Source organism: Cavia porcellus, unplaced genomic scaffold (assembly GCF_034190915.1).
Source record: "Cavia porcellus strain 051 isolate PalLab524CR breed Dunkin Hartley unplaced genomic scaffold, mCavPor4.1 scaffold_205, whole genome shotgun sequence".
NCBI lineage: Eukaryota > Metazoa > Chordata > Mammalia > Rodentia > Caviidae > Cavia > Cavia porcellus.
This window is the reverse complement of record NW_026947688.1, coordinates 337,366-364,878: the sequence shown is the minus strand read 5'-3', so window position 1 is coordinate 364,878 and position 27,513 is coordinate 337,366. Positions and strand designations below refer to the sequence as shown.

Genomic DNA, 27,513 nt, shown 5'->3' with positions numbered 1-27,513 from the left:
TATCAGATGTCATGAAAGACAAGTGTAATCAACCCACAAATGTACATGAAGACACACTGTGTGCAGACGTTTTTCTGGGTATTGACCATAATCCTGTAATCAGAGCAGGTGCAACAACTGCCTTTTGAGTTTTGATGTTCTTTGGAGTCCAGAGTCACCCTTGGCAACAGAACAGATACTGCTCACCTCAAGGCCATTGTTTTGGTCCCCACGTCTCCCAGATGAGGGTATAGACCATGCTCAAGGAGTTATACAGAGGCAAAGAGAACTGGACAATAGATCACTGCCTGAGCTAGAGATGGCAGAGAGGCAGGAGAGACACCAACTTACTCCTCACTTATCAGATATTCATGGAGTGGCAGCCCTGAGCCCTTGAGTGCAAAGACAGGGAAGGTTCCAGTTCTCACCTTCACCAAGCTGACCTGCACTGGGGAAGGGCAGGGAAGCACTGTCAGGCTTCCCTGAAGAAAGTAGACATGTGATACAACTAAGCAAGGGCTCCCTCCCATGGAGATTTCTTTCAGCCACTAAGGTCTCCTTAGGCCTATACTGCCTCACTGTGGGTGGGAAAGGGTGTGGCTGGATCCTGTACAGCCTGGGCAGGAGGCTCATACAACCTCCCTACAGGTGAGTTATGCATGTAGTGCTGGAGGAAAGACCAGGCCTCTCACTCTGCTCCTTTCTTCCCTGTACCAGGTCCACCTCTTCTGTGCTTGACTCTGCATTGGAACTCTACTCACATGTGGATCCCCAGGCTGAGCTTCTCCTAGACCAGCTAGAGACTCCTGAACCCCCCAAGGCTGAGACCCTAGGGTAAGTAACCCTGGGATGTGGGATGTGGGCTTGTGGGAGGGGATGGGCCTTGGAACTCAGCAAAGCACACAGATGCTGGGGACCAAGGAGCATGAGACTCTCAGCAGTCAGTGGGGGGATGTAATCTACAACTGTGTTGCTTGGGCTATGTTGGTGCACATGGCTCCCTCTGACAGCCAGTGGGAAGGTTTTGCCCCAAGAAACCCATCGACAGTTGGTCATCTTTTCTCTTCTTGGAACTGTTGAGCCAGTTTCAGGCCATGCAGAACTTGAACCTGCTGACCTTGTGCCAGCTCTACCTGCAGCTCCCTCACAAGCTCTGGCCCCACAGCAAGAGCAGGCACCTGGATTCCCTTGTCCACCAGCTACAGAGCTGGACCTCCTGGTGGCTCCACAGCAGGGCTTTTTTCTTGAACTCTACCTCCTTGCAGCTCTTGACCCAGACCTGCCATTCCCATCTCTTCCAGATTTATTTATCATTCTATTCACTGCTACTCTTATTTCCCAGAGATATGTGTTAGAACAAATATAAATAAAATGTAAGATTTTAGTATGGTTTAAAGTAATCAGTGCATTCTCAATGTTGTGCAAATTTCACCACTGTTCAATTCCAGAATATATTCTTCAAATTTTTTTACCCAAAGATGTTTTCTTTTCTTTCCCCTTCTGCTCTGTCCGAACCCCAACTGATCTTACATCCTCATAATTAATCTATGTTACATTTCCCACAGGAAAGTGCCCCTTACCTCTGTATATCTGCTGTCTTGTCCCACATCAAGTTTTCTTTGGCCAGAGAATGTTGGCAGTGACTTTTTAGGCTTAGAGTTAGGATTACGGTTCAGGTTAGTGTAAGGGTTAAGGTTGGGCTAAGCTCCCAAGTATTACATCATTGCCCATTGCATTGATATAAAGAAAAGAAAATCCAGACAAAGCAGCACCTTGTGCTCACCATGTCTTGGCCCTGAGATGTATGCTCAGTGCAGGCAACTTTGAGAACAGTCACTGGTCGATGGATTGTACCATTATACACAAAGTAGGGCCTAATTTCCATTCTACATATCATATGAGCCATAGACCTATAACCAACATAAACAGTATACACTGTAAACAGGTACTAATAAAGTATACAATGATTTATAAACCAAACACAAAGCAAGAAAATCCACTTCTGACATGTGGGAAAAAAAGAGCAACAGATGAGAAGCCTGACACAGGAAAGATGCACTCTAGCTGGCAAGCAATGGGTGCTTCATGCAGATGCAAACCTGAAGAGCAAAGCATGAGCTTTAAGTCCTTGGTAATGGAGTCTCTGGCACCAATCTTACTATCATAGGAACATGTACTTTTATACTTTGCTCTATGCCCAACCTAACACAGACACATAGAAATCTAGATGTGTGCTGGCTGCCCGAGATCCCCAGAAGCAGTTCATTCTTGGGGAGACAAGTGAACCCACACTGCCAAAAGCTGGTGATGACTGAGTCATGGAACAGAAAGTGAAAACCAAATGCAGACAAATCTGGAGGAGCCCTCAGTGTGGCTCCCAAGCCCTGTCTCTGTAGCTCTGCTCAGACTCCTCATTTCTAGCAAAGCAATCAAAACTGCTGTCTCCTCTCTGGCCTCAGGATACAGGCTCAGAAGTGGGTCTAACAGTGACAGCTGAAAGTGCCCCTTACCTCTGTATATCTGCTGTCTTGGAGGAGAAAGCACCTTATCTTCCTCTACCTTTCTCTCCTGCCTCTCCCACCAAGTTTTGAAGGCTGAGCTAGTGCCAGGCAGTCTGGGTGGAGAAGATTAGCAGAGCCTTCAACATTCTTTTATCAGCATACTTTTTATATATGACATACTTTGTCATACACACACAGCTTGAGAACAGTCACTGGTTGACAGATTGTACCATTATGCACAAGGTAGGGCCTAATTTCCATTCCACCCATCACATGTGCCATGGACCTATCATCAAAATAATCAGTAAACACTGTAAACAGCTATTAATAAAAATATACTAATAAAAATAATTAAGGATCTCATGATGAGTTGTGAGACAGAAAGATTTAGCAAAAAGTGACAGTTACCTGGAAGGAACTTTGCACTGTACACCAAGACCCTAGCATCAATATGGTGGGGAAGGAAATATATGGGATTCTCACCCCACTCTGCAGCCACTCAGACCTCAGCCGGCCCATTGTGCATCTCAAGGATGTTTGCCTCCTCCCACTACACTTGGGTAAAGCCTCCCTGACACCTGGACCTGAACACTAGGTATTTGCCTCTGGAGTCAATGGCAGAAAAGTGAGAACACAGCAGCACCTGGCAACTAGCAGGCAAGACAGAAATGGCAATGGCCATGACCACCTTACCTGAGAGTCAGTCCCTGAGACAGTGGCACGTTATACACATGTAAGCCTTGGGCCATCTCCTGTCTGGGTGCTGTTCACTCCTGAAAGAACCAGAGACATACTAGTAGCAGAGTGATGACACTGCCAGGCCTTATAACACAGTCAGTTGGTCTTGGGAAAGGACAGAGACTCATGGTAACAGTGGGGTGGAATTTGTCCCCAGACACAGTTGGGCTTGGGCACCCTTATTTCCCTCCCTTCCAATGTGTGGTCCAGATCTTTGGTCCCTGCTTCAAAGTCTGGTGCACTAAGCCTTTAGTCCCTGGCCAGATCCAATTCTGCCCACCCCACAGGAGCCATTTCAAAGTTACTGTTTCTACCTCGATTCGGCCAGATAGGAGTATCTGCATTTGTCTCCCCACATATCCAGATACGCATGCATCACATGGTAACCCAATGCTTAGGTCAGCTCCTTAGATGCTCCACAGATAGGGGTTTTCAGACTGACCTTGAGACCTAAATTCTAAGCACCATGTTCTAAGAAGAACTTCTAGATCTGGGAACCAACATTAGGGGCTCATAGTAACCTCAATCCTAGGCCCTGGACCAAGCACAACACAGGATGGATTAAGCTTGCTCTAAGTGATAACCCATCAGCCATACCTGTGGGTACAGGATTCTCTCTGGGACAAAAAGGGATGGAAGGGGCACAGAGCAGCCCCCAGGCCAACCAGGGTTAGCACAAGCCTAGCTGTGTGCTCTTAGGAGAATGATATATAACAGGAGGAGGGATGGATGCCTGAGGAATTAGGGAATAGAAGATGGAAGAGCAGAAAAAGGCCCCAAGTTTCTCAATGATGGACACCTGATTTTGTCAACCACCATACCTTTTGGGTGACAGCAGAGAACAGTGACATCTAGACTTTGGGCAGCTACACATGCAGTGCCTCCTCCTTTGATTCCATTCAAAGTTCCAAGGAAGATTGGAGTGGAAAAGGAGGGTAGAAAAAGTCTGGCAGGGGAACCACAAAAGAATTAGTGTGGAAGGATGTCTTGAGCAGGTGGCAGTGGTATACACTCTGCGTTGCCCCATTTGGCTGCCAGACACAGCCAGTGTCCACTGCCACCCTGACTCAATACCACCAGGCAGGGATCTCCCTAATTCATTCAAGAGGGCCATCCCGATGCCCTGACAGGCACTGAGGTCCACACACAGAGAAGGGCTGCCTACCTCTGTGGGATCCAGCACCTGCTCCTGCCCTTGTTCTGTGCACTTCCTCAGTGTGATCAGCTCCAAGATGGTACAATATGTTGAGAATAGATGGCTTGCAGAGTCCATGGGGAGCCACCTTCAGGAGGGGTTGTGCTAGACATGTGTTGTCACTACCATGCCTTAATGCTGTGCCTGGTTTTAACACACTATAACACATAGAAAAAGTGAGTCCCCACGGGTTCAGGGATCAAGGGAGGCTAAGATATTCTGGTAAGAAGCTCCATTGTGTGAGAGTGGGGCCAACAGACACTATTGTCCTTGGCCTCCAGCCTGGGACTGACTCACCTGAGACCATGCTCCAACCAGTCTGCTGGAGAACTGCATGTCTGCTCTGTGGGGAGCTACGTTCCAGGTCCAGGTCAGAACATTTGAGAACTTTAATGCCTTGTGGGGTACAGAGTAGGTATGGAAGTGGGGCAAATGTCTATCACATAGATCAAGAAATGATCTCCAAGGCACAGGCATGAAACTCGATCTCTTTCTAAAGTTGTACCCCACAGAGATTTGCGCCTCAGGATGTGATGAATGCCTTGGAACAGGGCACAGGGGCTGTTAATCACACACAACTTTAGTATTGTGGGGTATTAAAGTTCCCTGTGTCTGTGGTATGGGATTTTCTCAGAGTTAGGGAGGTGAATGGGTATTTTAGTGGGTAAGATGCCCAGAGAAAATAAACCACCTGAGCCAACATTAGCAATAGCAGTAAGCAAGTGTCTCTCTATATATATATCTCCATCCGTATCAGGGAATGCATTCTTGTGTACTGTTACAAGCTTCAGCATATCCATGGCTGTCTATGATAAGTCATGCTTATAGAATTGTGTTCATGCTGTTCATATGCTAATTAGTTAGGTGAGGTCCATACATGTCCTCAAAGTCTTTGGGGCTGAAGCACTGTGAAGTGGTTTCCCATATTCCACCAATTGAAAGATGAGGGAAAATGTGTTTATTGTAAGTGACCCCTAGGGTGGACTCATGCACACAAAGACCACGACAACAATAAATGTAAAGCATAATACCACTAATCCCACCACAGTGCAGCTTATGGCCATGCAGAGTCAGGTGGATCCCAAGGATTCCCATCACTGCATGAGCAGATCCTGCTGCAAGGCCTGGAGGGTAGAGAATACCAGATTCATTTCTTTTTTAAAAAATTTTTTATTTAAAGAAAATGAAAGGAAACAAAATAGAAAAAAAAAGTAGAATAGAGAAATTTTTAAAATTTAACATCATAAAACCATTGGATGATACATTATATATTGTCACCTTAAAAATAGTTGTTAAAGTTACAAAAACAAAGTGTAAAAAGTGGCTAACTACTTAAACATAGGCAGTACAAACCCTTCTTTTCAATATCTCACAGAAATGTAGTAATATGGGCATCTATCTTACACATTATACATATCATTATTTCCTTTAGAACACTATTTTCCCTTTCTCCTTTGCAATATTTTATACTTTTTGGATCTCATTACTTGGTCAGTTTTTTTTATTACTTTTAACACCATAGAGATAATGTGATATTTACTAATGTGAGTCTTTTAATTTCACTAATGAGCACATTGTCAACTTGCCTACATTTACCAATAAAGGCCTCAAGATCATCCTTTTCTATAGCTGAGTAGTTATCAATTGTGTAAAAATACATTCTTTTCATCCACTCTGCAGTTAATGAGCATTTTGGTTGTTTACAAGATTTACCTATCACAAATTGTGCAATGAACATGAGTGCACATATATCACTGTGACATGACATTTTCAATTTTTCTTTGAAAATTCCTAGAAGAAAAGCAGGATTGAATGGAACTTCAAATCCTAGGTTTTTGAGGAATCTCCATACTGATTTCCACAGTGGCTGCAACAGTCGGCACTTACACCAACAGTGGAGAAGTGCAGTGGTGCACTTCACCAAGATTTGTTATCAGTTGATTTCTCGATGGCGGCCATTCTTTCCAGAGTGAGATGAAATCTCAATGCTGTCTTAATTTGGAATTCTTGAACAACCAATGATGGTGAATATTTCTTTATATATTTATTTGCCATTTGTATACCTTCATCTGAAAACTGTATATTCATCTCTGATGCCCATTTTTGGAGAGGGTCTTGGAATCTGGGGGATTTGATGTTTTTCAATTCTTTATATGTTCTGGATATGAATCCCTTGTCTGAAGGATAGTTAGTTAAAATTATTTCCCATTCTGTGGGATTTCTGTTCACTTTGTTGGTGATTTCCTTTGAAGTTCAAAAACATTTTAATAATATGAGATCCTGGTTGTTGATTTTTTGAAGTATTTCCCATACAGCTTGTGTTTTATTCATGAATTCTCTGCCTAGCCCTATGTCTCCAAGATTTCTACCTAACTTGTCCTCCAGTAGATTTAGTGTTTCTTTTTTAACTTTTAGATCCTTGATCCATTTTGACTTTAGTTAAATGTATAGTGATAGGCATGGGTCTAGTTTTAGTCTTCAGCATGTGGAAAGCCAATTTTTCCCACACCATTTATTAAAAAGGCTATCTTTCTTGCAGTGAACATGTTTAGCTCCTTTGTCAAATATAAGGTGGCTGAGTGTCTCTGTGGCAGTGTTTATATCTTCTATCTGTTCCACTGATCCTATGGTCTATTTCCTTGCCAACAGCATGCTGATTTTATCACCATGGCTTTGCAGTATAGTTTCAAGTCAGGAATTGAGATGCCTCCTTCTTTGTCTTTGTTGTCCAGTATTGCCTTTGCTATTCTAGGTTTCTTCTGTTTCCAGATGAATTTGGGGGAATATTTCCTCTAGATCTGTAAGGTGTGTTAATGATATTTTGATTGGGATTGCATTGAATATATATAACAGTTTGGAGAGTTTCACCATTTTCACAATGTTGGTTGTTCCTAACTATGATCAAGGAATATCCTTTCATTTTCTAATATCCTCTTCAATCTCCTTTTTTAGAGTAGTATAATTTTCATCATATAGGTCTTTTACATTCTTGGATAGGTTGATTCCTAAGTATTTCATTTTTTTGATGCTATTGTGAAAGGCGATATTTCATAATTTCTCTCTCTTGGAGATTTTGTGTACAGGAATACTATTGATTTTTGAGTATTGACTTTCTATCCAGGTATGCTGCTGTTTATCATCTTAATAGGCTTTTAATAGATTTTTGGGGGTCTTCTATGCAAAGTATCATGTCATCTGCAAATAATAACTTAACTTCTTCTTTTCCTATTTTTATTCCCTTTATTTCTCCATCTTGTCTGATTGCTCTGCTAATAGTTCCAGAACTATATTGAATAGGAGTGGTGATAGTGCACATCATTTTTTTTGTTCCTGATTTTAGTGTGAAGGCTTTCAGTTTTTGTCCACTTAGCATAACATTGGCTGTAGGTTTGTCATAAATGGTCTTTATGAGACTGAGGTAGATACCATCTATTCTGACTTTCTGTAGGGTTTTCATCATGAACAAGTGTTGGATTTTATCAAAAGATTTTTCTGCATCTATTGAGAAGTTCACGTGATTTTTATTTTTGGCTCTGTTGATGTGGAGTATTACATTTATTGATTAGCATATTTTGAACCATGCCTGCCATCTTGGAATCAATCCCAGTTGGTCATGCTACATAATCCTCTCAATGATTTGCTGCATTCTATTTGCCAATATTTTATAGAGAATCTTTGAATCAGTGTTCATTAGTGAGATTGGTCTGTATTTTTCCGCTTTGGTTGTGTCTTTCTCTAATGGTATCATAGTGATACTTGACTCCAAGAATGAGTTAGGGAGGACTGTTTCTCTTTCAATTTCATTGAAGAGTTTAAGAAATATTGGAGTCAGGTATTCTCTAAATTCCTTATGAAATTCAGCCGTGAATATATCAGGACCTAGATATTCCTTTGTTGGTAAGTTGATAAATCATTTTCAATTTCAGTAGCTGATACTGATTTACTCAGAATTGTTATATCTTCTTGATTGAGCCTCAATAATTCATGTTTCTAGAAATCTGTCCATTTCCTCTGTGTTTTTGACTCTATGTGAGTAGAGATTTTCAAAGTATGTGTTCATGATCTTTTGAATTTCCATGGCATCTGTACTAATTTCCATCTTTTCAGTCCTTATTGTGTGGATTTGAATTTTTTCTTTTTCTTAATAAGAAGGTTATCAGTTTTGTTTATTCTCTCTCTCAAAAAAAAAAAAAACCAACTCATTGATTCGTTAATTTTCTGCATTTTTTTTAGTTTCAATTGCATTAATTTCTGCTCTAATCTTTACAATTGTCTCTCTTGTATGAGCTTTGGGTTTGACTTGCTCCTCCTTTTCTAGAAACTTGAGATGTAGCATTAGGTTATTTATTTGTTGTAGGGAGTGGTGCAACTGCCCCACTGCTGTCTCCCCGCCTCTCCCTCCTATGGGCACATAATGCACCTGCCTATATTAACCATAGTCCTCTCCTACTTACGTCACATACACAGACATGATGATGACCCATCAGAGATTACCCCATAGCCTCTTCGTGTCCCACCAGCCCACCCCTGCCATATAAAACCAGTGACCACTTTATTAATAAATGAGACTTAATTGGACTCCCTTGACTTGTCTCTGACACTCTGTGTCTGGCCCTGTCTGTGTTAATCCCCATCCCTTCTCCAGGAAACTGCCCCACAGATCTGAATTGACCTGCAGGCCGGGTCAAGTGGCGCCTGTCATGAGGCTCTTGGCATGAAGGGCTCAATGAGGGAGCCATCCTGAGACACACGCATTGAAGTGAAACTAAAAGTTTTGTGACCAACGCTACGCAGGAGCCTGTTGCACCGCTAGAGTCATGGTAAGTGGACAGCAATCCTTTTCCCTTTTCTCTGGCATGGGTCAGGCATTAAGCGACCATAAATGCTTTGTATCAAGTTTAAGTAAAGCTTTAAAGACAAGAGGGATAAAGGCTAAAGAAAAAGACTTATTGCAGTATTTTCAATTTATTCATAAGGTTTGCCCTTGGTTTCCTTTAGAGGGCTCTATTGATGCAAAAAGATGGAAAAGAGTAGGAGATGCATTAAAGGATTACTATCGGGTCTTTGGCCCTGAAAAGGTCCCAGTTACAGCCTTTGCCTACTGGAACCTAATCTTGGAGCTACTTACACAGCATTGCCAAGCCCCTCAAATTGATAAAACAACCACCCAAGGTGAAGTCACTTTACACGCTTCCACTTCGCCAACATCTCTCCCTTCAGGAGATGAATCTAAACCTTCTCCAGAGAAGCTGCAGAGCGAGCAGTGGCTTCCCCCAAGCCAGAGATCCAGAGAGGGAGAAAAATAAATACTGGAAAGGAGGAGAGAACATAAGAGGGAAAGAACAGGAGGTGGATCACAGTTATTTTATGTGTGAACCTTAATATTTGCATCACATGATGTCTACCATATTTGGTTATTTAAGAATGAGTCAGGAGCTGGTGAGACAGCTCAGTGTACAATACTTGCTGACAATGCATGCAGCCCTGGGCTCAATTTCAGTGCTAATGCAAAACAATAACACTAATAATAGTAAATAACTAAGTGAGGCCCATTAGGTAGGGAATGGATTACTCACGTTGTAGCCATCAGAAAGTTAGCTGTCACCTATTGAGTAGGACCAGTCATGGGTGTGGTGACTCACATAGGTGTGAATATAGAAGCACTGCCAGTAGATTTTGGGGTGCAACTCCATCCATAGTTCTTGCTTAGCCTGTGTGAGTTCCTAACTTGAGGGCATAACACCAATACGTAGAAGAAATTGCGATATTTAGGGAACATAAAGATGACTGAATCAATGAAATTCCGCCCCTTCACAATACTACCAGGGAATACGTCCAGAAGTTGTGTGTCATTTCTGCCACCAGGCAGTGGGGGCCAGGCCTATGTGCACTGTATTCCACATCCATTGCACCCCTTCCTGGATTTAACCTCTAATTCTGTACAGTATGTCTATGTGATATCAGCCCAAAGGCATTACAATTGTCATCTCACATTGCCAATAAGGTCCCTAGGAAGTAGATGCCAGGGTAACCTCTGTAGTGCAGGAGGACACTCTGTGAAGGTTCTGAGAGGCACGGTGTCTTGTCTTAGGAAGTCAGAAGGAGGAGTTGGGTCTAAACCCAGGTCTTTCCCCTCAGAGCTGTGACCCTGCCTGCACTGTCTTTTTTCTTAGCCTTAGGGAAGCTTTGCCTACTACCAAGGGCCTGTCACTTGATTGAAGCTGTTCTCTTCATTATAAAGGACACCAGAGTGTCATTCTATTGGCTACCATGGTATCCATAGCAGGAATCTCTGGGGAATACCAGGGGGCACAATTCCACACAGACATCATGGAGGGAGCTGGTGAGTGCCTTTAATCATCAATTTACTAAGCTGTGACCATGATGCAGTGACCAGAGCAAATGTAACCACTGCTCTCTTGTGATTCCATGTTATCCAGGACACAAGTCCCTCTGAAGAACAGATCAGGTACTATCCACATTACCGTAAATGTGCCTAACTTCCTGGCCTCTGTACATTTGAACACATATTAGGGGAAGGGGTGTCCCAAGAAGGTACACAGAATGGGATGATACATCACTATATGAACTGAAGATGATGGCAGGCAGAACACACTCCCTCTGTTCACTCACTTCACTGATATTTAAAGTGCACCAACCCTGTAGAGTAAGCACGAGTAGAGTAACACTGCAGATACCATTCTTTTTCTCACAGAGACAACACACCACGAGGGTGGGAAAGGAAGATGCATTTCGTGCTTTCCTCAAGAACAGAGGACAGGTGGTCTCAGCACTATTAGGGACTTCTTTCAGCAGGTGAAGGCTTCCTGAGCCAGCACTGCCCAATTCAAGGCAGAGAGAAGGTTGGGCTGGTCTCTCTGCAACTGGAGCAGGAGGCTGGTGTTCAACTCCACAAGATGCCCCAGCTGAATTGGACCAACCTGAGCTCACTGAAGCTGAGCCCTGCCTTCAGGAGGGATTGGCCTGGGTCTGTGGGCCTCTGGGGATTGCATAAGACACTTTACATGGAGAAAGACTGCCAGACTTGGGATCTCTGGCAAGCCTGAGGCATGTACAAGTGAGTGGGTCAAGGAAGAATGAGAAACTTTGCTGGGGTGGATTTGTGCACAGAGCTGTCTGTGACAGGCACTGTGAAGTTCTCGGGCCTGCAAGGAACAAGGACAGTTGGTGATTGTTCTCCTTCTGTTGATGCAAGGCTAGTACCTGATGACCTGAAGTCGGACTTGCAGAATTTGTGCCAGCTGGACTCCAGTGACCTCGCCAGCTCTGGGATCAAAGTGAAAACTAAGGTTAGGCACCCTTTCTTAAGGAATTTCAGAACTGGCGCTTTTACTAGCTCCATGGCAAGAATCCTGAGCTCCACTTCCAGCCAAGTGCTGCAGAGAACCTCTGTTCCCTTCCCCTTCTTTCCTTTGTACCCCTTGTATTTCTTTCAGCTTTCATTTTAGTCTTATTATCTATAATTGTTCTCAACATTAAAGTCTAAGATAATTTTAATTAAAAGTTAAGATGTCATTAGTTTCAACATGTTCAATTCAGTAGCACATAAGGACATCATCAACTTGTACAATTTCTACATCTATTGATTTCTAGCTTTCTGTTCAGTGTTGGACTCATCCATATGCCTGTACTCTTCTACTAGTCCCAACCCACCTCTGATTTTTCTCTCACTGTGATTTGCTACTCTGGGTCGTTAATATTCAAGCATCAGATTATGTTTGGCCAAACATTACTGGAGGAGACTGGCTACCATTGCTTTTTCATAGAAGAGAAAATCCCAAATAACCAAAATCTACAGCGAAAATGTAAGAAATCTACTGATCTTTTCATGTTGGAAAAGCTTTCCCATGATAGAAGGGAGAGAGAAAGATCTGATTCACTGCATTTGAAAAACAGAAAAAGAATAATGTAGAATCCACAATAAGAAATCTTTCCTTACAAGCAATAGGCAGAGAGTTTGTATTAGAGGTGTCAAAGAGGTGTCTATGAGTCCATTCTGTGAGAGATGAAAAATTCTTCTAACTCAAAAGAGAACCACCAAGTGTGGCCAACAAATGGAGAAGACGCTGGGCCCCACAAGGGTGATTCATTCAGGAATACATCCCTGACATGTGCTGTGATCCCATCTGATGGCAGACTTTAAGGCAAGTGCTGAACAGTACTGAGAAGAACATGGTGGGTGGGGCAGAGCCCTGTCCAGAAGCTCCCATCACAGCTCTCACAGGTGTCCCCAGACTTTGAGGTCTAAAAATAGAGATTTATCCTACACAGAGATCTGTATAACTTTTCAAGCTTTCTTTTCAAGACTGTTGTTCACAACACTGCTTGAAGCAGGAGGAAAATGTGATCCTTGCTACCCTCAACGTAGAAGGTGCGGGGCATCAGTGTGGGTCAGGAGAACCAGGAAAAGCTGTGCAGATGCTGAGCTTGATCTCTCTGGGCCACAGGGTAAGAGGACAAGGAATCTGATCATGAAATAATACATGGATGAGAGAAGGATGTGTGTTCAAAGTCAGAGGATACTGACTTTGAAAATGCAATGTCTCTGACATCAATGTGCGTCCACACACAGACATGTAAGAATCTATGTTCAAGAATGGTGTCTCAGCAGTGTAGCTACTTATGGAAACCCTGGCTCAATATAAAAAAGAATTTTAAAACAGAATTTAGTGTAGTTCAGTGCATGGCCATGCGCTATAATTCACAGAATTATGTTAAGGAAAAAACACAGACAAACTGGGAGCGATGTGAGGGGCTGTAGAGCACCATCACCTGGTCTTCTGGAGAGCAGTGTGCCCCAACTATCTTGAGCCTCCACACCTTTCTTGGGCACATTGATTTAAAAAAATGATCAATTCCATGAAGGAGGGGGAAAGGAGGATATTCACCCAAGAATACAAAGTCTCAGTCACAATGGAGAAGAAATGTTCAATTTTACAATAAACTGAATGGTGACCACAGTTAATAAGAAGTATAGCTTTCAAAACTGCTAAACAATGAGATTGGCAGTCCCATTCACTGTGAAACAATCTGTAGGTAAGGTGGTAGACACATTAACTTGATTGATTCTTTCTACAAAGGAGCCATAGATCACAAGTGCATGTCATCCCACAAACATACATAATTATTGTGAATTGCCAAGTGAAGATACCTTATACCTGCACTCTCAGCATTCTGGGAGGCTAAGGTAGGAGGACCACAAGTTTAAACCCAATCTGGGGAATTGAGTAAATTATTTAAAGTCTGTCTTAAAAATTAAAAAAAAAAAACTAAAGTATATGGGCATACAGCTCATGGAGAATTCCCTGGGATCACTGAACACAGTATAAGAATCATTATTGTATAACTATTCTGTTATGAAAATTTTAATCTATAAATGTTTTCATATTTTCTGTTTTACCATCTACTTGTGCTATATAAAATAAGAAAAGAGGAAAAAAGTACTTATTAGTTTGTTTTGTTTTGAGACAACATCTTGCTACGTACTGCAGGCTGACCCTGAACTCACCATGTATTTCAGGCTAGCCTGGAACTCTCTGTGATCCTCTTGTGTAACCCTTGAGAGTGCTGAGATTACAGGCATGCGCCACCATGCATAGCAAGAAAATTTTTTTAAAAATTTATTTTAAAGGGAATAAAACCAAATAAAAAAAATAGTCAATCAAAACAAAAGGATGAACATGATACATGACTTAAAAACAAAATCAAACAGTAGGTTGTGTGGCCTGTTTCTTAGCCAGCACAGAAAAGAACTCAACACCTTGCTGAACACCAAATTTGTCCAGATAACTGGACAAATACCTAGATTTTGAAAGTCGTCTATTTAAACATGTCTTGTTTAGGAAGCAATTCATATCAAGCGCCAGGGAAAGAACACAGAACTTTGATTTACTATTTCCAATTTCCGGAATTTATCCCAAGAAAAAAGATACATGCTCAACACCAATTTTTCTAAGAGGAACTAGATTTGTATACATGGTCAGTAACAGGATAACTAAGTAAAACTCTACCTATGCATATAATATAAATATTCAACACTATGCAAATACATAAATGCTGTGAGCAGAACAGGGGAGTAATGGTTAGAGACAGCCGAATATGGACAAGATGGGTATCCTGCAGCAGGTTCAACAATGTTGGTGAATTAGTTTTATTTGTGGATTTAAATTTTTGAACTGCTGATCACACTGGCTCATCCCTCAAAGCCCCATGCCACATTCAGACTCCTCACAAAGCCTAAACACCCAAGTGGCGCCAATTTGAAAAGAAGCAGAAACCCCCCTATCAATGGAAGGGACTTGAGCCAAAGCATGTCCAGGTAGAATAATAACTGCTACCTTTCTGTAACATCTAGGTCCTCTCTGTCTCTGCAGGGAGGAGCTCCGAGTGGAATAAAATCGTCATTTTGGGGGTAAATATCAGTGGCTCAGCATGGCCTGGCTCACTGACAGCAGAGGCCATGTGAGACCTGAGCTGCCTGCCTCAGTTCCCACAGCTAGGCTGGGCTCCCAACAGCGCCTGGCTGGGCCAAGACCCCGGGGCTGCACACGAGGCCTGGCCATTCTAACCCTGACGGAGAGGAGGGAGAAAGGAAGCTAGGGGCCCTTCAGGACCCAGGCTGGGTCGCCCCGAGCGCCGGTCCCGCTGCCGCCCCGGCCCGCGAACCCGCCGGCAGGACTCACTGCGCCGCTAACGTCGGGGCCACCAGGCCGCACCGCCGCTCGCCCCCGGCTCACGCCCGCCTACCTGGCCCAGGCCCCAGGCCCCATCCCCCGCCCCACAGCAGCCTAGGCCGAGGAAAGAGGAGCGCTGCGGTCTCCAGATGGCATCTCTACCAGCAAAATGGCGACTCCACACACAAGACCAGCAATAGCTGCGAGGGCGAGGCTGGGGGATGGGCGAGGCTGGGGGATGGGCGAGACAGAGCGGGATGTGGAGGTGCACGGATCCGGGCGTCCAGGGCGCGGCCCCCTGGGGGAGGGGCGGGGGCAGCGGAACCTTCACTCAAGGCTGGGGGGTAGGGCGAAGCGGTGTGAGGGGCGGGGCCAGAAGCTGGGGCCAAGTAGGTGCAAGCCTGCCAGTGGGACTAGAATGAGGCAGTGGACCTGGCAGTGGGGGTTAGGTCCCCACTGAAGCAGGGTTTGGCTGCAGGTGGAGGTCTCTGATGAGGCTTCTGGGAGACCCTGAACCCCAGGCCCACTGTGAGACAAAGCAGAGGAGTGGACTGAGTCTGAGGCTTGGAATTTATAGATGTCTGGACTCAAAACTTCTGGCCCTGATACATTAGGCACACTGCTATGCTTCTCACAGCCTCAATTTCCACTATTGTTATTCTCCTATTATTTTGTTGTGAAATATTGTGGGGTTTACTTTATTCAAAAAACGAACCGTGATGAATGGCAGTAGTCATTCCTTGGCACTGCTGTAAAGATCCAATGAAACCCTGCAGAGATCTTCCCATGGTTCCTAGCATATAGCAAGTGCTCAGATGCCATTGTTATTTGCTTTGTTGCCTTTCTTTTATTGCAGAGAAAGGAGTGCTTTCGGTATCTGTCGTCTAATGTCTTCATAACTTAAAAGTATGTTTACATGTTAATATAACATAATAACAAGCATATGTACCAGTTATTGTGTCAGGCCAGGGCCTCTCTGAGGCACTTTACATATGTTAATTCTTACAAGAGTGTGAGTTAGCAATTATCTTCATTTTCATAGCTGTGTGAGCCTAGACACCAATATTTAATACCTTTTCCAATGACAAAGCAGTGGATAGAATTTTAACCCAAGAGACCTCACACCAACCCCTCCATTAACTAACCCATAGTTAGCACAGCACCACTACAGTTCTGCCTTGTATTTTTCACATGAGTGAGGCAGCAAATTGTTCATGGGAGGTTGCACAGGTAGTAGAGGCAGTTTTTGTCAGGGTTCACTAGAGGGTCAGATTTAATTTGTGTGTGTGTGACACTTAAAGGATTTACAGAGGAGTCTTAGGAAGGCCATCTGCAGAGTCAGGTGGAGAACACAAAAGGGCCATGTTCTCCTTGGAGATGCAAAAGATCCAGTCAATAGTCTGAGTCCTGGACCTCACTGCAGAGTCCTGGAAGAGTCCCTGGCAGGAAGCAAAAGAATCTGTGCTAGGAGACTGGAAATGACACCTAAGGTGATGGCAAGCACTCGAACTCTTCTGAAGAGGCAGAGCCAGACATTTTACTTTCTCTTTTTACTGCATCCAGGATGCAGGCCTATTGGTTGCCCACCATACACAGGGAAGGTCTTCCATCTTTAGTAAGTCAGTAATCTAAACACAAACACAAAACTGTGCTAAACCAATCAGCTAGGTGTTCTTTTTTGTTGTTTTTTGGTTTTTTAAGACAGGATTTTGCTATGCAGCTCAGGCTGTCCTTGAACTCACTGTGTTGCCCAAGCTAGTCTCAAACTCAGATTTTGCTGCCTCAGCCTCCCAAGTGCTGAGTTTACAGGTGTGCACCACCACACCCAGTTCCTCCTTCATTTGAATGCACTTATTCCATCATTCTTGCCTTTTTCTTCTGAATCAATTCTGGATGTCCTCTTATAAGGATCTTAGCTTTGCTGTTGTGGCTGCTTCAATGTCTTGAATCAATTCAAACTATTTACTTTTCATGGTCATTTTGATTTTGCAGAAAAGTCAGAAGTCACAAGGGTCCAGATCTGATGAATCAGGTGGGTGAGGACACACCAAAATATATTTATGAGCTGTCCTTTCCATTGGATGGCACTCAGCAGCATCAGTCACTATATTATTTATCTCAATTTGTAGACAATTGTATAAGTGGACTTCCAAAACTGCTTCAAAAAAGCAAGAACAAATGAAGAAGTGTCTTTGAAGCAAGGAGGTGTATTTTATTTATTTTAAGGAGGTATTTTTTAAAGGAGAATTAATGGGCACATATCTTTTATTGTAGTAAATTTAAAAATTTTTAATATTAGCTGTTTATTTGTTTTATTTTTATAATTAGTATATCTTGATCAGCCCTTGTACTTCTTCCATAAGATTGTTAATTAAACATCTGCATATTCACTGTCCCTAATACAAAATGATTGGAACCAGATGTGTTTGGAATTTGTGAATTTTTGGTTTATTGGAGAATTTGCATATATATAATAAGTTATCTTGAGGATGGGATCCAAGTCTAAACATGAAATTTATTTATAGATCATATATACTTCATATTCATAGCTTGAAGATAATTTTACATTATATTTTTAATAATGTCATGTTTAACATGTGTACTGAGTTGTTTTCCTGTTGTGGGAAATTGAAAATGTAGATAAGAACCAAAATAAAATACATATTGTGAATGTTATCTAATGAGATGGGGAATTAGGGATGGAGGAGGGCGAAAGGAAGGAAGGCAAAAAAAATTAATGAGAAAAGAAAGAAACAAACCTTTCATAAATAAGGAGGGGAAGAGACTTGAAGGAAAGGTAGGGGAATGGAGAAAAAAGATTCATATCATGTATGCTACAAATTTCCCGTGGTTAACATGATCATAATTTACACCTAAAATGTGCCAATAATCTTAATTAAAAAACATTTTGTGTTTGAAAACAAAATTTCTTGCTGTGGAATTTTCTACTTTTGGCACTGTATCAGTAGTAAAAAGTTTTGGACTTTGAAGCATTTCAGACTTCAGATTTCATATTAGGAATGCTCAGCCCATATTTGGATAGTGATTTGATAAATATCAATAGACTGTAAGCTTTGTGGTGAGAGTATGAGAGCAGGCTCTTTGTCTCTACTGGTGTCATGGTTTATGTCAGTGACCATTCAAGCCTCATGCAATCATGGATGTGGCCAAATCTAGCATTTCTGAATGGTTCATTGTCTAACACTTAGATTGGTGGTATGAGTGCTACATCTACACAGGGGTGGAGCGAACATACAGTGTACCTGTGGGAAGAAGGCCTGCCTTTCTCTTTTGCTGTTCATGCTTGCTGTTTGTATCCACCACAAACTGCTGCCTCTCAGCCATGTCATTTTGCCTTGGAGCCAACTGAGGATGGACTGAAACCTCCAATCTGTAAGAAATAAACCCTTCATTCTTTCATGTTGGGCATCAGGTATTTTGTCTCAACAACCAGTGAAAAGTAACTAAAACAACAGGTAATCATTGTTTCTCAGTACTCACCTCAATGTCTGACACAAAAATGGTGCACTTTTGTTGACAGAAAGAAAACAAGCAGTAGCACACAATTTTAGATTTGTATCACACAGAATTTCACTACTTATAAGGCTCTATAGTGAAATGAGGTCTCATCAGATTTCCTTAGTGTAGGCACTAAGCTTGTCATTTCTTTTGCTTTATTATAGCAAATAGTGTTCCTCTGTCCAGTTTTCATTCTCCCTCTGGTCTTAAAAATCACTTGTAAGCAGTTATACAATCTCATGCTGGGCATGGAACTCAAGACCTTCTAACTGCTAGGCAAGTCTCTACCTCAAGATACATTCCAGCCCTCCCTTTCTTATCCTGGAATTTAAGCTATGGGAATGTACTATGGTGGATGTTCAGTCCAAATGACTGACCAGGGAACTGTAGTTTTAGGTCCAAGCTGATTGAAGATATTTTCAAGGCTCAGACTCTTGCATGTGGAATATGAATCAAGAGGTCCAAGGCTAAGAATCTTGCTATTATTTGATGGAAGTTTTTTTGTCCCCAAGCAATGTACTGTAGCAGAATGATCCCTTGCCTCAGGTGGCAGGAGCTGACTGTCAAATACCAGGAACAGGGTCTGCATGCTGACTCTACAATTGCAGAAATGACCTTAAACAGATCCAGTCACTTTTCCATGCTTAATTTTCTCACTTAAAAGCAATCACTTATTTTAGCAGCTGTACAGAGACTGGAGGTGAGAAACAGCATTTCCATGGTGTTCTTGAGTCAGAGGTGGCCAGGAGAAACTGTTTGCAGCTGATTCTTCAGCCATGCATCCCTGGCCATCAAGGAAGAAGAACAAGGCTGTTGTGTTTCCCTAAGAAAAACAAGAGGACAATGGCTTGTCCTGCAGTGGGAGGGAGCAGAGGCCTAAATCAGGTCACCACGCAATGGGGCTTTGAAAGTTTCACCATTGAATCCTCTCCCCATCCTCTAATTTTTCTTTTTCTGTTTGCCCCTTAATCATTGTTTTGATAATTATGATAATATTCACACATTTCAAAAAGTCCAACAAACAAGGAGAAAAAATTAGAAATATTTGCACTTTTTCTGTGTAGAAAGGTAACTATTGTTTGTACATTTTTAGCGTCCCTTTTCCTATTAATGATTTATTGTAGACATGGTTCCAGGGTGACTGATTTAGGTTGACATCATTGTAACAGGAATTACTGAAATAGGAGTTAGGATTCTACTAGGCCTTAAGGCCAGCAGCCCCAAAACAGAATCTTGAAGTCCAAAATGGAGCCTGCTGAGTTGTGATCCTCCAGGGACCTTACCGAAACATCTGTTGACTGTCCTTCAGCTGTTCCAGACCTTTCCAGAGCATAATCTGGCAGGCCATTGGCTGGAGGGTACATGGCCTGTGCATGGGCACTGTGTGAACACTGGTTGGCCTGCTTCGGTGACTCAAGGAAGATGTTCATGCGTGAGGTCCCAAGATTAGAGAATGTACATGTTCAAGACATCAGCAACAAAGGTAGGCAGCGTGGAGCACAGCAGAGAACCACTGTGTTTTTTTATTGTATAATTCTTACCCAGGTTGTTATCTCATATTTACATTCTTGTGTAGAGTTCTATCCAGTGCATACAAGTTCACCTGTGCTAAGTCATGGTCACATAACTATATCCCACTGTGTGCCTATGCAGACAACCAGGGTCAGGTCCTCAGTTGTCTTTAGATATCCCTGAAATGTGAAGCATTCTGAGTGATTCCTCACAACACTGCATAGATTGAACCCTGAAAAGTAGGTAGTCTTCCATAGGGTAGCTCTTTTCTAAACCCATTAAAACTTCTAGACAAAGACTGCCTCGTGGGTATCCTACTCAGAACCCCCTCCTTGCTGGAGGGAACTTTACTCCCTTGCCTTTATAGCTATCAGAGTTGAGGAGGCTAAGGGGTAAATTGCTTGTGAGGTCCCCAGAGACAGCAGGAAGGCAGACATCGGCCCATCAGCAGCAGCAGGCAGCAAGCAGAGAGAACAATTGTATCTTTATCATCCAGGCTCTGTATATGTTGTTGTGTTTACATTCTTTCATGCTGGCTTCCCAGTAGTGCCACAGGCTGATGACCAAACCTCTACCACAAGGATCTCTGAGGGACAATTACAATCCAAACTATCACAGACACAAACAAAAAGCAATTTTCATGTGTGCATCTCTCATGGGCCAACAGTGGTGTCTAACTCACATTGCCTGCACTTCCTTCCCCTCAGTGGGACATTGCCGTTCTTAACAGCAGAGGGAAAAGAATGTTTACTAGTTATTCAGTGTCAGCTGTGAAAAATAGAAGTCTAAAAAAATAGTACATGGGAAACAGTGTTGCAATTCAGGTGCACTTCCTCAAGGCAGCCCCATAAGGCAGATGCAGTGAAGTTTGTTGCAGGGGATTCCCACAGAGTTATTTTCAGAGACAGCTCCCTGCCTAGGCGGACACCTGAGTCACACATGCATCTGACTGTTAGTTAACAAAGACATTCCTGGGTGAGGGGTGTTGGAGGAGGAGGTGAAGAGCTTCAGTTGTTCTCTAAATCTAGGAACATTCTGCAGTATCACCTTCAGCTGGTTTGCCTACTCTCCTACAGCTATTTCCTGACTTACCTCAGGAAGTCTTAATCTTAGCTTTCTGGTTTTGTTTTATTTTGTTTCACAGCCCTGACTTTTAAGAATTGTATTGGGTAGTGGCATGTGTCACTTGCATTTGTGTCTGACAAATATTCTCTCCTTGCCCAAACCCTAGTCAGGATCCTGACAGGGTCTGAGGAGTCTTCACAAAGAGGAGATGGGGACCTCTACTCATGCTGGGCCTTGTGTAGAGTTTCCTGTCTTGTCATGGAGGAGAATTGCTATGTACTCTGTGACAGGCTCAGGTATCTGCATTATCCAATCTTAGGAAGTGTCCTGCTAATTCAGCTGGCCATAAGCCTCCATCCCTGATTTCTGATCACCCTTAACATCTGATTGGGTCCTCATCCTCCACCATCTCGCAGCTCATGCCTGTTGAGCCTGGCCTGCCCTCTGCAAGCATCCTGTTAGCCTGGGTCAGGAAGCAGCTCCCTTCCATCTGCTGCTCACTCTTAGTGTTGCCAACGCCCTGACCTGACCCTGTTCTGCAGCTGTGCATCACTAATTTTCCAAGGTGCATGTGGAGTTCTTTCTCCTCCACTCTTAAACCCCTCACAGTGGCTCCTGCCTCTCTTACGATGGTCCCCATATTGTCAGAAAGTTCTTGAAAACACAAACAGGGCCCAAAGAGCGACCCAGAGGACTGTGGCAACTTCCTAAATGAACCAAGACAAGAAAAGCTCTGGGAGCAGCTGCACCACTGCTTTGGTGGTTGGTTGTTCTGTCCCCATCCCAGGAAAATTGTTGTTGAGATCAGGAGAATGTCAGGTACAGAGTTAAGGCTGCATACGTTTAGTGCATACAAAAATAGCAGGTGCTCTCTGTCACACAGTGTACATGTAAAGGTTAAGCAGCCGTTAAATATCTAGACATCTCTTTAAAGTTGGTCCTGGCACTTAAAGCTTGATCTACATCTACTGGGATTTATTAAATAAGCATTTTGCTACTACATGAATGAGATACAATTGTATTGGGTAATAAGTCTATATATATATATGGTCATTAACATAGTTTCCTATATTTACGAGATTTCTATAGACGTCCTTTAATCCTCAAATTCTGTATTTTATTAAAAAATCTAAACTTTGCCTTATGAGTAAAATCTAAGTAAATACATGTTAAAGTTTCTACATAGTGTTGCTATTAATTATTGCTAACCTCATAGTATATTAAATACATTTGTTTTCCCAAGAGTGTAGGGTGTTTTTAAGATGTAGAGTGCGATAAAGATATCTCCTCATATTTACGACCTGCAAACTGCACTTGTAAGTGAGATCTGTGGTGCCTAGGAGAGATGGCAATCAGAAGGAGGTGACTAGGTTGATGGATTTGTCCCACTCTATTTGAGTGCACATGTGGGTGTTGGGTCTGAGAGATGTTGTGTGCTTGAACAAAAGGCCCCTAAACTGGTTTTTGCACACTAGAAGGGCTTGGCTGATTGGCTGGCTTTGTCTTCTGCCCAAAGTATTAACCAGAATCCCTCTCACTCAGCCTGGCTGCGTCAGGAACTCTCTCTAGCAGAGCATTGTAGTTCACAGAATGGCCAGGAGGTGGAGACGGAGCAGAGAGTCAACTTTGACAAGTTTCGTAGGAAGGCAGCTAGGAAAGTGAAGCTTTGGTAACAAGGAATAAGAAAGGAAAATGTTGAATTCAATGAATGTTCATAAATGAAATTAACATCCACCTCTTATCCTCTTTTCTGGCTGCTTCTCCTCTCCTCCCCCAAGATAAATACTATCCAGAGAATAATTTGTCCTGTTTTTATCAGTTATACATATGCATGTGCATTTATATCCCTGTATGTGCTCTTACAGTTTGTGTTTTCTGAGGGTGTGTGTGACTTTTTCACTTATCTTTATGTTTGTGAGTTTTACACATTGATCCATCCACAAGCCATTACATCTATGACCTGTTTCATGTAGTTACAGATGTATTTGTTCTCACGACTCTGAGTCTCACCTTGATTTGTCCCTTCTCCTGGCCAGTCTCTTCTACTCACAGGTTGATGTATTTTTGGGTAATTGCTAGTTTGAGGGCAATTACAGTTCTGTGGCTATGAAACTCCTAACATCTCTTTAAGTGGATCTATCTATCTATCTATCTATCTATCTATCTATCTATATAGATAGATATATTCATAACCTCAGAGTGATCTGTTTTGCTTATTTGAGACTTGTTTTTTTTTTTTTTTTTGAGAGGCAAGCCTTAAACTCATAAGGTCAAATGGTATTCCTGCCTAAGCTTTCTGAGCAGCTGGCTCTCCAGGCATGTAGTAGCATGCCAAGTTAGCTTTGTTCTTAACCTGTTTCTTTAGTAGTCTTTAGGCACTTGTGCCAGGCACTTTGCTAAATAATACAAGTGATGTTAAAAATCCCTGACAGTGTTGGGCACATCGCTCAGTGGTAGAGCTCTTGTCTAGCATGTGCAGGGCGCTAGACTTAGTAACCCATGACATCTGGTCCTCACAACCTAGAGGGAAGATAGGTGTGCAGGTGTGTAACTGACCACAGTGATCGTGATTCAGCATAGGCATTGATCACCATGGCCTGTGTGGTGACCCAAAAGATCTCAGGTTTTCCAAATCTAACTGCAAACCGGGTAGAGGGCTGTCAAAGTGTGAAAGCTGACAGAGAGATGAGCAAAGAGCCGAGCTATGATGCCTGACCAGGCACTGACTGGGAAAACAAGCTTTCACTTCACACCAAGGACAGAGGGGGACAGTCTGCCTCCCCCACTGAAGGGTCTTTGCTACTTTCCCACTGTCACCTGGAGTACTTGGTGCAGTGCCTCACACACAGTGAATTGTTATATTAGCTTCCCAGGGAAAGCTTAGAGTACCACACACCAAATGATTTAAAACAGCAGAAATGTGTTCTTTAAAGGCCTGGGAACTCAAAATCAGAAATCAAGGTGTTAACATGGTCATTCTCCCTTTGAGGTCACAAAGGGAGTCTTGTTCTTCAGCTCTTCTGGTGACTGCTGGTCTCCTTGGCACCTCTTGACATGTACCTGCCCCACATCTTTCTCTGCCTGTCAACACAGGGCACTTTACCCTTGGCCTTTGACTCTGCTCGTATTAAGTGTGAGTTTTAGTACATCTATTTTTACTAATGCAAGATTTTAGCTTTGAGTTTTCTTATGAAAATTTGAAACTTAATATCTAAGTTTTAATGAAGAGGTTGTAATTAAGAGACAGAGACACTTTTAATGTTATGCCGTCCCCCTGGCATATATAAACAGCATCATGTTTAGTTGTGTGTGACTAATTTATGAAAAAAAGTCAAGGATATATTTGCTTGGCCTGGGTGTGATGCTAGCAAAAGCCCACAAGGTAGGCAACGCACTCAGATGCCTTTTTTAGGGCAGGCCAAAAGATGCTGGTCAGTAAAACATTGCTTCCTTGTGCTGATGGCCAGAAAATTCAAGAGGAACCCCAACTGAGAATCACTGATATAGATTGTGAATTCAGGTAACACCCAATTCTTTAGTGTTAACTAATAGTATTAGCTATTTTTGTTGTAGGGGTAGGTTTGTATTTGGTGCTTTACCTTTAAAAAACTTTTATGTTTTTCATAGACATGAAGTTTAAAAACCAAAAAATGACTAAGAGGAAAAAAAGCACAAAACTGAAAATACATGGCAGAGATCACCCCAGGAGGCCTGAAGAGAGTCATTGGAGTGACTGCACACAGTGGGACAGCACTGTGCACTCTGTGTGGTGAAACTGCTGGGTACTGTACATCAAGTGTCAGATGACGCTTTGACACCAACCACAAAAGTGTTGCTAAACTTGGTGAAACTGAAAGGTGAGAGTTTCTAGAAGGAAAACTGGAACTATTCCCAGTCTCTTAGTTCTTGTAATTATCATTCTAAAACAAATATTCCTGTAGATGCCTGATTTTAAATTTTATTGTGCATAGCAAAATATGGCTCAGTGTATTGATTTACTTAGGTACAATGGTGTCCCATGGCTGAGCAGCTGACGTGTCCGGGGAGATCTGCAGCTGCTTGGATGAAATAAGGCTGTTTAGGATGAAAAATGGCAGAAATATCCACAGGTCACTGATGTGGCCTCACATAAAAGTCTCACGGTTTTCATAGATTTTATGCTACACTTCTGTGTACTAAACAAAAAACTACAAAGTTTAGAAAAACAGGTGAAAAAATGTATCGTAATATCAACACATTTGATCCAACACTGCAGGTTTTTGAAAGAGATCTTGAAAGTAGGCAGCTGAATTATTTTCTAATTCTAAGTATGCATTTAGAAAATTCTACAACATTTGCTGACAATCCCACAAGCCATCAGGAAACCTACAAAGAATTTGCTACCATTGTAGTAGCTTCAAAGGAGAATCTTAGTACCAGACTTTCACAGTTCTGTGACATGGAGACAACACTGGGGTTTTTTGTTTGTTTGTTTGCTTTTGTTTTTTGAAACTGTGTCTTGCTGTGCAGCTCAGGCTGACCTTGTGCTCACTTTGTAGCCCAGGCTAGTTTTGAATTTGCAGAGATCCTCTTGCCTCACCTCCTCAGTGCAGGGATTATAGGCATGCGCCAACACAGCCAGCTCACCCTGTGTTTTCTTTCTTCTCCAGATAAAGCCAAATTTGAAGAACTTGATTGTTCATCGTAACACTGGTTAGATTTGGAAATATGGAAATACAATTATTGGAATTTCAAGAAAAACCTGTTGGACAAATAATTTCTATGACAAATGAGCAACACTTGAGAAGACAGAGTGTGAAAGAATGACAAAGGACAGCACAGTTGGCAGTTCTGAAAACGAAATCCTGAGGAAAAAACTCAGCTTCTCCCGAGAATGGGCCATAATGGGCCTAGGAGGAGCCCACCAAGAAAACAACCAGCCAGGCTGTCTGGCAAGCTTTAAAAGCCATGCGAGGTCCAGGAAGAGAAAAGTCAGCTCCTCCTGTGAGACCACAAGCACATGGGCTGAGAATCAGCATCGCTCTCTCCCATAAGCAACTGGCTGGTTCTGCGGACATGTTGAGCTGATAGCAACTGAGGTCCAAAAAGCACCTGAATGCTTGTATTGCTTGCTTGACTTTGCAGGTCTGGGACCAAAGGTCTGAGCATCTATTGGGAGGATAACATAATGAAATATAGCAAATATGGGAGATTTTCTTCTATCTTATCTTTGAAATCCAATATTTTTCTCATTGTTTTGTTTCATTCTGATTGTTTTGCTTTTTTCAGTGTTCCAGTTTGATGGGTTTTATTGTTTTCTTTTGGTTTGATTTTGCTATATCTTGTGGAATGGACAGCAATTGTGAAGATAATGAGATGAACTGTGGTAGCCATTATTGTTTTCCTAATATCTTGCTTTGAAGTTCTGTGCCAATTTCACTGCTTTGTTTTTTGCTTTGTTTTGATTGAGTTTATTCTGTTTTGTTTGGTTTGTTTGATTTTTACTATCTTTAAAGTGAAAAACAAAATCCTTGAAGTGTGGAACTTTCTGCCAAATAATTTAAAATCGGCCATGCATGGTGGTGCATGCCTGTAATTCCAGGAATCAGGAAGTTGAGGCAGAAGGACTGGTGCAAGTTTGAGACCAGCCTGGGCTGTAAAGTGAGCTGGGGAGCAGTCTAAACTAAACTACATAGTGAGATCCTGTCTCAAAAAGAGCAAAAAAAAATTAAGTCAATGAAAGCACTGGTGAATTCTTGTGTTACTCTGGATCATCTTATGCTTGTGGGCCACTGTTTTCAGCTTATTAAATCTGATACATGAAACAGATTAACAGATGACTTGAGAATTGCATGTGTTCCTCTGAAACTAATGCAGAATGAGCCAACCTTTGACAAATTATCAGTATGCATACACCAGCAAAGATATCATTAATTTTGTGAAAGCATACCAAATGTTAACTGTCACTTTTAAGTAAAAACTTGTTTGTGTCATAGAAAACTTTGTGATTGTATTTTTCTTTAAAGGCAAAATGTGTCAATGGATGAGTTCTTTTTCCTAACTAAAACCTCAGGTCAGTACTCAGGTCTAATTGCAGTGTTGGCACTATAATAAATGAGTGAGCTTTTGGTTGCATTTTGGGCCCTTGGTCTCTAAAAGATTTCCTATCACTGATCCAGGAGAACTGAGGGGTGAGGATTACATCCCCAGCTCTCCCATCTAGCCTCTGGCACTCACTGGGGCCCCAGGCATGAACAGGGCATTTGAACACAGTCTAGTTCTTCCAGCTCACCCAAGGCAGATCCCAGACTGAACATCAGTTCCCTGGGAA

General features: G+C 42.4%; 2 long non-coding RNA genes across 8 annotated transcripts; one reads left to right on the top strand and one right to left on the bottom strand.

Annotated features, from left to right (window-relative positions):
• Window positions 1-1,405: 1,405 nt before the first annotated feature.
• Window positions 1,406-15,451, bottom strand: LOC101787509 (uncharacterized). 5 transcript variants are annotated; one of them, XR_010046131.1, is made up of 3 exons: window positions 15,117-15,451; window positions 4,040-5,537; window positions 1,406-3,253 (listed from the first exon to the last, which is right to left on the bottom strand). It is a non-coding gene; the product is annotated as an uncharacterized LOC101787509 (long non-coding RNA). The 5 variants fall into 5 exon arrangements; XR_010046132.1 differs by having other exon boundaries at window positions 15,181-15,451; XR_010046133.1 differs by lacking the exon at window positions 15,117-15,451 and having other exon boundaries at window positions 1,406-2,593; window positions 3,174-3,253; window positions 4,040-9,059.
• Window positions 15,452-15,461: 10 nt separating this feature from the next.
• On the top strand, window positions 15,462-27,182 carry LOC106027329 (uncharacterized). Of its 3 annotated transcripts, none has more exons than XR_010046136.1 (4): window positions 15,462-16,013; window positions 17,100-20,109; window positions 24,831-25,060; window positions 25,853-27,182. It is a non-coding gene; the product is annotated as an uncharacterized LOC106027329 (long non-coding RNA). The 3 variants fall into 3 exon arrangements; XR_010046135.1 differs by having other exon boundaries at window positions 15,468-18,583; window positions 19,936-20,109; XR_010046134.1 differs by having other exon boundaries at window positions 15,469-20,109.
• Window positions 27,183-27,513: the final 331 nt, after the last annotated feature.